Below are 1,079 nucleotides of genomic sequence, written 5' to 3'. Positions count from 1 at the left end.
GGCCCCCCTACGAGTGAACCTGTTTGGCTCTCTGCGAGTTAGCCAGTGTTTACAAGGTTTCTCTGCCACAGATCCTCCGAGAGGACGCGCTCGCAAACAGCTCGTGTTTTCATTCCCGCAGTTATCCTCCCGGTGCGAGCCCATAAACCAACATCCTCGCGTGGACCCCAGTGCCAAAGGCAACGTTGGAGCTCTGACGGAAATACCCACTGCGCCTGCGCAGGAGGAACCAGTAAACGGAAGCCGTCCCCGAAGGGAAGCAGACGACAGAAGCCTGGCGGGGAGCATGCCGGGACAGAAACCGAAGCCTGCTCCGATTCTAAAATAGTTGATGGAGGGGCCAACTTGCTTCCATTTGCCTCTTGCAGACCGGGCATTTGTCGTGTTTGTTTTCAAAACAAGATGGCCGTCTGGCGCGTCTTGTGGCCGCGGGGGGTGGGTTGGGGGGAGGGGAAGCTGCCTTGGTCTGAGGTGAGACCACCACTATTTGCCATCCTTCCACCCCCACCCCCCCCCTATCCTCTAGTCTGGGTGGTTTGATGGTTAAATGGATGGACAGACGAGTACCTGTTGAAATCTGTGCATGAATACCGTTACGCCACGCCAACAGAGGGACTGTCCAACAATAATCATTTTGTTTCGAATTTTGATTTTAGTGGCAGAAGGTAGGGCAGGGTCGTTTATCATTTTCATCTTTACAGTTATTATACTTTCCTAGAGATGATTTCTCTCTTTATATGTATCAACAGAAAAAAGACGATGGAAGTGGATAAGGTACATGCTCAGTCTGGACCTCATAAAAACTGGTAAAAATATTTTTATGGCCTTATGCCCTTTGATTTATATTGTAATTTTTACATGTCATTAAAGATTTTCGCGCCTACAATCGACACACTTTAGACCATATAGGGGGTTGACTACTTCACCCGTACCTGTTAGAGCCAAGCAGGACTTAAAAGAATACAGCATCCGAACAAACAGACGAAGATGCTATATAAAAAAACCTCTCCACACGGGTATCGAACTCACGTCTTCTGCGAAAGACGGCAAAGCGTTTAACTGTTATACACGTAACCCCC

The sequence above is a fragment of the Aplysia californica genome, unplaced genomic scaffold (assembly GCF_000002075.1).
Source record: "Aplysia californica isolate F4 #8 unplaced genomic scaffold, AplCal3.0 scaffold00222, whole genome shotgun sequence".
Taxonomy (NCBI): domain Eukaryota; kingdom Metazoa; phylum Mollusca; class Gastropoda; order Aplysiida; family Aplysiidae; genus Aplysia; species Aplysia californica.
This window is presented reverse-complemented; position numbering follows the sequence as displayed.